Raw genomic sequence first — 7589 nt, 5'->3', positions numbered from 1 at the left:
GGCCTTAGCTTCATCCATTGGCAAATCATCCACATCTCGCTTGGCACTCCGAAAAGTGATGACTTCCTCCACATAACTCACAAACAATTTGGGCTTGCTTAGCTTGCCCCGCAATGATTTTAGTCAATGCCTCAACTCGAGCCGTTAACTTTGTGATGGCATCGACTTCTAACACACCGCCTACCTTCTTGGATTGACTCCTTTCGGTTGGCCACTGCTGGTTGTTTAGAGCCATCTCCTCCAATAGATCATATGCCTCATTAGCACTCTTTCTCATAAAAGCTCCGCCCGCTGCTGCATCTATTAGAGTCCTAGTATTACCAACCAACCCGTTGTAGAAGTTGTGAACCAAAGATCCACTTCTCTATACCATGATGGGGACACCTCCCGATCGGCATCTTTAAACCTCTCCCAAGCCTCATAGAGAGATTCATTATCTTGTTGCGTAAATTGTTGATTTCTCCTCTTAGCTTTGCGTACTTAGCCGGAGGAAAGAACTTTGACAAGAATTTTGTTGCCGCATCATTCCATGTAGCAATAGAATTCGGTGGCAAAGAATTCAACCAACTCTTGGCTCGTTCTCTCGAGCGAGAATGGAAACAACCTCGCCTAATGGCATCGTCGCTAACTCCATTAACTTTAAAAGTTTCACAAAGTTCCATGAAGTTAGAGAGATGCAAATTAGGATCCTCAGAAGGGAGACCACCAAACCGAATCGAAGACTGCACCATTTGAAGGATGGCGAGTTTGATCTCAAAGTTATTCGCATCCACTGCCGGTGGCCTGATACATGACTGCACTCCAGTAAGAGTAGGGAGAATGTAATCTCTCAAGCTACGGCCATTAGCTTGATCTTCAACGGCACCACCATTATTACCATTATTACGCCCATTGTTCCCAACATTATTGTTCACATTGGCAGCCATGATTTCTGATGTTTCAGCAGTTGCTGAAACTCTTTCTTGCCTCTTGTTCTTTCGATTCTTCCTGCAGGTTTTCTCAATTTCGTGATCAACCGGTAATATGACTGATTGTCCTTGACGGCGCATGCACTTAGGATTCCTGAAATAAATAAAGAAAATATTGCAAGAAAAAGGTTAGAAAAATCAGCAAGAGAAAATATACCAAAGTAGAAGTTAGTATAATTTTATGTAATATTAATCTTTAAACAATTCCAAGAACGGCGCCAAAAACTTGTTGCTATATTTTTAAGCGCTACGCAAGTATACGCAATCAAGTAGTAAATCTCACACAGGTGAGGTCGATCCCACAGGGAATTGGATTAAGTACCACTAAATTATACTTATGATTCTATTCGGTAAATCAAAAGCAATTACGGTTTAAAAACAAGAAATTTGAAAGAAATTCGTAAAACTTAATAACACGTATTAAAGTTGAGCAAGATGAGGCAATAGGGAGGAGAATCCCGTTGTTGTTTACCCAAATCGTTAATGCTTAATTACTATCCTATTCTTGGAGTGAATGACGTATTATGAAATAACCTAGCTCCTTTCGTATCTTCTAGATTCTAAATCACATGTTATCTAATTAATTCCTTAATTTAAACTAACATGAAATCAGCATTAAGTAATAATCTACTCGTCACATAAGTCATGTAAATACTTTCGTTTCACATAGAACATTGATTATCTTAATTTTAGCATTCTCAATTCTCACTTTTCAGATTTTGAATTGAGATCATAGAACATGCACAAGGTGATCAATCTTAAACATGAAATTAAACACTAACTAAGATAATTTCACACACAAGAATTGAGGAATGGTAATTAAACATTAACTAGGCAAAACATTAAACAACAATCATCATCCTCCCTAAATGGGAAATTTAGTTCAGAAACAAATCCATAACCATTCCTATAGCAATATTCAACATAAGTAAATTAAAGAGGAATAAAGAAAAGAACTGTTTGAGGATGAATTCTGGATCTTCACTTGAATCTCTATGCTCTTCCTGCCGCTCTCAGCTGTGTTTTAGGGTTCCAAATCGCTCTCCCTGACTTCCAATCGCAGTTTTCTTTTTATACTTGAAATTTAGGGTTCGATGGACGAAAATACCCCTGGTCCGTACGGGATCTCGCCGCGGCCAAGCTTCCTCTCGCCGCGGCGAGAATTTGCCAATTTCAGCCTCTCTCTGTTTCTCGTATCTCGCCGCGGCGAGCCTCTTCATCGCCGCGGCCAGATATAGAAAAACTCAATTTTTGAGTTTTTCTTCGCCAAGACGTCTTTCAATGAATTTCTGCACCCGAGACCTCTTTTACTCCAAAGAACCTGAAAACATAGAAAACAAGCGTAATTCCGTCCCAACACAGCTAAGAATGCACATAAATCGGATCCATAACATAGGCTAAAAATAGCCTAACAGGTTTTGCAAATAAAAATATATTATGATGAAAGGTTGCTTTCATGCTCAGCTAATATGGAGATCGATTAAACATGCACACTAATATTATGTACGTATTGACTAAAAAAGGACCTTAAGATTCTAGTCTTAGCTGGTTTAAGACAAATATAGGACGCTTTCGAAGCCGGTATGCAATCCCAATAAGAGTAAAATTTACATAAAATATTAACTTAATTTAATCTTAAGTGTTTTTTAGTGAGGTGGATGACAAAGAATATGTGCTCTCTCTCTCTCTTTCTCTTACTAGGAAACCCCTAACCATCAAATTTGCTTTCGCAATCCATCCATGCCTTTATTTTGCTATCGTTATATTTATACATATATATATTAATATAAATATTTTCTTTTGTTTAAGATTGGCTATCCCAGACCAAGAGAAAAAGGGGTTAGGATCCCACCAGCTAGCTCTAAATAGAAAACCTCAAAACTTTTTAGACTCTTTTGTTAAAGTTATGTTATTCTTTATTGTGCTTGTGTACAAAAAAATTACTAATAATTTAAAATCGTTGCTCTTATGCTTTTGCTTTTTGAAATTTAGTTTATGTTCTTCACAATGAAAGTTGAGAGAAGGTATCAAATTCATAACTTTTGCAGCAAAACATGTCAACGGGACGCACTCTGTTTATTATACCCTTTTTTGACCAATACTTGTTAGTGCCATGCCCTTTACTCACGTACTTGTTAGAAAATGATATTCATGCCACTGGTTACTGGTTACTCTTTGTTACAAGTTACCATTCTTTATTCATTTGTACATTATTTTCCAATCATTGGATCTGTACTATTTCTCTCTCCTTTCTGTTATAGTGTCAGAGTATATTCTTTTATTGCTTTGTATTCCAAGCATTTGGGAATGACGTGTCCCCTTCTAGATTGTACAATTGTTGCCCTAGTGGCTATATAAATGAAAGTATACATCAAAAGCTCATTGAGCTGATTTCACCAATTCCTGCTGCATTATACTTTCTGCATTATTTTTCACTTGGTATCAGAGCACCAGTAAAGATCCATGGCCTCCGGTGAGCAGACCCCTGGAAATGCATCAGCTCAAACTGGTAGCAATGTTGCTAACCAGCAGTTCAGCACAGTTGGAGCTTCTTCCTCCAATGTCTCTGTTCCTCATTTTGGGAGCACTTTGAATCAACCATTTGCTCTCAAGTTAGACAGGAACAATTTCTCCCTGTGGAAAACAATGGTCATGGCCATTGTAAGAGGACATCGTCTTGATGGCTACTTAACAGGTGCTAGATCAAGACCAGTTGAGTATATTTCAGCACCTGGTGTTGAAACTGAACCAGGAGCTACCTCTGAAATGAATCCTGAGTTCGAACAATGGATTGTCAATGATCAATTACTAATGGGCTGGCTATATGGCTCAATGACTGAAAGTATTGCTACTGAAGTCATGGGATGTTCATCTTCTGCTGATTTATGGAGTGGTTTAGAGGCTTTGTTTGGTGCACACTCAAAGGCTAGGATGGACGAATACAGAACCAAAATACAGACTGTGAGAAAGAACTCTATGAACATGACAGAATATCTCAAGCAAAAGAAACAATGGGCTGATGTTCTTGCACTAGCAGGTGACCCATATCCTGAATCTCTTCTAGTTTCTAATGTTATCTCTGGTTTGGACATGGAATACTTGCCCATTGTACTGCAGATTGAAGCTAGAGAGAAGACAACTTGGCAAACTCTTCAAGATCTACTGCTGAGCTTTGACAGCAAGCTTGATAGGCTCAGCTCCTTCTCTGGAAATAGCAAACATGGAAACAATGGCTCTCCCTCAGCCAATCTTGCTAATAAAGGTTCTGCTGGTGGTGGAAATTACAACCCAGGAAACTCGAGAGGCAGAGGAGGAAACAACAGTAACAACAGTAATCGTGGAAGGTCAAATGGAAGAGGAAGAGGTGGTAGAGGTGGTCCAAAACCCACTTGTCAAGTGTGTGGGAGATATGGACACTCTGCTGCATATTGTTACAATCGATATGATGAGTCGTTCATGGGAACTACACCACCTGGAAGTGCAAATGAAAATAGCAAATCTGGACAAAATGCTGCTGCCTTTGTTGCTACTCCAGAAATGCTTCAAGATGATGCTTGGTATGCAGATAGTGGTGCCAGCAACCACATTACCTCTGAAGCTGGAAATCTGAACCAGAAATCCAAGTATAATGGTAAGGATTCTCTAATTGTTGGTGATGGTAATAAGCTATCTATTGAGCACATTGGATCTGGTTTTATTTCAACTAACAATGACAGCAGTCCTCTTGTTCTGAAGGAAATGTTGCATGTTCCTATGATAACTAAAAATCTCATTAGTATTTCAAAATTAACTAATGACAATGATGTTACTGTTGAGTTCTCATCTGATTATTGTTGTGTGAAGGACAACCAAACAAAGAGGAAAGTGCTTCAAGGGAAGCTTAAGGAAGGGCTTTATCAGTTCGAGCCAACCTGTGTCAAGCCATCAAACAAAACCTGTCAAAGTGTCTCTGTTTCATCAGCCTCTCAGCCCAAGCCCACATGTCTGTCTGCTTTGTCTTCTGTTTTTAATCAAAGTGTAACTCAGTCTATGACTGATAATGTGTCTAGTTTAAATTCAATTAAGGACAAATGGCATAGGAAACTTGGCCATCCCTCCAATCATGTGTTGAACCTTGTTTTAAATCAAATGAATATTAAGAATGTTAAGAATGATGAGTTTCATTTTTGTGAGGCTTGCCAATATGGCAAATCTCATGCCCTGCCTTTTAAACTAAATCATGACAAAGCCAAAAATCCACTCGAGTTAGTGCACACTGACATTTGGGGCCCTGCCCCCATAATGTCCAACACCAATTTCAGATTTTACATTCATTTTATAGACGATTTCAGCAGGTACACTTGGCTTTACCCTTTAAAAGCCAAGTCAGATGCCTTCCAAGCTTTCACTCAGTTCAAAAACCTTGCTGAAAATCAGTTTAATAGAAAAATAAAAAGACTGAAATCTGACTATGGTGGTGAGTATCAACCTTTCACTAACCTTGTCATTGAAAGTGGCATTGATTTCCAACACTCTTGTCCTCATACCTCAGCTCAAAATGGTAGAGCTGAGAGAAAACATAGACACATTGTGGAAATGGGTCTTACTCTCCTTGCTCAAGCAAGCATGCCTTTAAAATATTGGTGTGATGCTTTTCTTACTGCTGTGTACCTTATAAACAGGTTACCAACACCTGTTTTGGGAAACATTTCTCCCATTGAAACTCTATTTTCCAAGAAACCTGATTACAAATATCTTAAAACTTTTGGTGTTGCTTGTTATCCATGTCTAAGACCTTATCAAACACACAAGTTTCAATACCATTCCACTAAGTGTGTCAACTTGGGTTATAGTGAAAACTTTAAGGGCTATAAATGTTTAAGCAGTACAGGGAGAGTGTATATCTCAAGAAATGTGATCTTCAATGAAAATGAATTTCCATTTAAGCATGGATTTCTCAATAATTTCCAAACTGAAAAACCAGTTCAGGTCCAACTCCCTTCCTGGTCTGTATCCTTAAATGCTCCAACACCTGAAACACAGTCCAAACCAAGCAGTAACAACCATGCTCAAACTGATAGAGAACCAATCCTTAGCACTCATGAAGCACTTTCTGACAATAATCAGTCTCAGCAAAATACTCATAGTGACCATGACAGCAACTATGCTGTCGAAACCAGAGAAGTTCAAAGTGAAAATCTTGCTGCTACTGATATTCAAGGCAGTGAAAATAACAATCAGCAAGATGAAGAGCAAATTATTGAGCATGCTGGCAGTTCACTTGCACCTATTCATCCCATGATAACAAGAGCCAAGGCTGGGATCTTCAAACCAAAAACCTACATGGGAAAAGTTGCAGCAACAGATGAATACAAACTGCCCAAGTCTCTTGCTGAAGCTTTAGCTCATGAAGGCTGGAATAATGCTATGAAAGAAGAAGTTCATGCCTTGAAAAAGAATAAAACATGGGTGTTGGTTCCAAGGTTGCCTAATATGAACATTGTTGGAAACAAATGGGTGCATAGAATCAAGTTAAATGCTGATGGTTCTCTCCAAAGACTCAAAGCAAGACTTGTGGCTAAGGGATTTAGTCAAAGACCTGGTATAGACTATGGGGAAACGTTTAGTCCTGTAGTAAAGGCTTGTACAATCAGAATTGTGCTAACTATTGCTGTAGCAAAGTCATGGGAGGTTAGACAACTCGACATAAACAATGCTTTCCTAAATGGGAGTCTCACAGAGGATGTTTATATGGCACAACCTGCTGGTTTTGAAGACAAAAATCATCCTAATTATGTTTGCAAGCTGTCCAAATCTTTGTATGGTCTGAGACAAGCCCCAAGGGCTTGGTTTGATAAGCTGAAGCACACACTGCTCGAGTGGAAATTCAGAAATTCTAAGGCAGATACCTCGCTGTTTTTCTACAGAAATGCTACTGATATTGTGTTTGTTCTCATCTATGTAGATGATATAATTGTTACAGGCAACAACTCAGACAAGCTTAAACAGTTTACAAGCAAACTCAACAAAGTCTTTGCCTTGAAAGACCTCGGTTTGCTGCATTATTTTTTGGGAATCGAAGTGTGCAGAGATGACACTGGAATGTTTTTGTCTCAGGGAAAATATATAGCAGACCTGCTTGATAAAACTGATATGACACATTTGAAAGCTTGCTCAACTCCCATGACAGTAGGAAAGGCATTGTCTATACAAGATGGCACACCAATGAAAAATCCTACAGATTATAGAAGTTTAATTGGGGCTCTTCAATACCTCACTCATACTAGACCTGACATCAGTTTTTCTGTGAACAAATTGAGTCAGTTTCTCAAGGCTCCAACTGATGTTCATTGGTCTGCTGCAAAGAGAATCTTGAGATATCTAAAGGGTACACAAGATCATGGCTTACACATCAAATACAGTGAGAGACTAACTCTTACAGGTTATTCTGATGCTGACTGGGCATGTTGCCCCGATGATCGAAGATCAGTAGCTGGCTACTGTGTTTATTTTGGGGATTCTCTGGTGTCTTGGTCATCGAAAAAGCAAGCTGTAATCTCAAGGTCCAGTACAGAATCAGAATACAGAGCACTTGCTCAAGTTGCTGCAGAAATCACATGGATTCAGTCCTTACTCAAAGAA

General features: G+C 38.9%; 1 non-coding gene across 1 annotated transcript; it reads left to right on the top strand.

Annotated features, from left to right (window-relative positions):
• Positions 1-366: 366 nt before the first annotated feature.
• On the top strand, positions 367-473 carry LOC133032871 (small nucleolar RNA R71). Its single transcript, XR_009685458.1, has one exon. It is a non-coding gene; the product is annotated as a small nucleolar RNA R71 (small nucleolar RNA).
• The last annotated feature ends 7116 nt before the right edge of the window (positions 474-7589 follow it).

This window comes from Cannabis sativa, chromosome X (genome assembly GCF_029168945.1).
Source record: "Cannabis sativa cultivar Pink pepper isolate KNU-18-1 chromosome X, ASM2916894v1, whole genome shotgun sequence".
NCBI lineage: Eukaryota > Viridiplantae > Streptophyta > Magnoliopsida > Rosales > Cannabaceae > Cannabis > Cannabis sativa.
The sequence above is the reverse complement of the archived record's forward strand: the minus strand, read 5'-3'. Positions and strand labels throughout refer to the sequence as shown.